Genomic DNA, 396 nt, shown 5'->3' with positions numbered 1-396 from the left:
GTCCACCTGACAAGCATGCGTACTTATGTAAGAATTCACGTTCCGTTTTAATCTGTTAGACGCCGCGCCGTTGAGATTTCTTATCGCATTCAAATTAAATGTTCACATGACCCATTATGCTGACAGCGGCGGTCCTCCAACACAGACCGTTGTCTTGGATTTTTTTCTACAAGAAATCCTGGCCAAACTGATGACTGCTAGGCGCCGGCCAGGCGGGTAGGTTGGGTGTCGTGTGATATGAAGGCGTTTCCTTGTCCATAGATATTTAGTTTATTGTTTAGTTTCATTGACTGAACTTGTCCGTACAAATGCAGTTATATGATAGAACTAGAAAGACATAAAGTGATTATCTACATAAATATAAAACATGGAAAGTGATCGACGAAGCAATAAACA

Source organism: Penaeus monodon, chromosome 23, assembly GCF_015228065.2.
Source record: "Penaeus monodon isolate SGIC_2016 chromosome 23, NSTDA_Pmon_1, whole genome shotgun sequence".
Classification (NCBI taxonomy): domain Eukaryota; kingdom Metazoa; phylum Arthropoda; class Malacostraca; order Decapoda; family Penaeidae; genus Penaeus; species Penaeus monodon.
The sequence above is the reverse complement of the archived record's forward strand: the minus strand, read 5'-3'. Positions refer to the sequence as shown.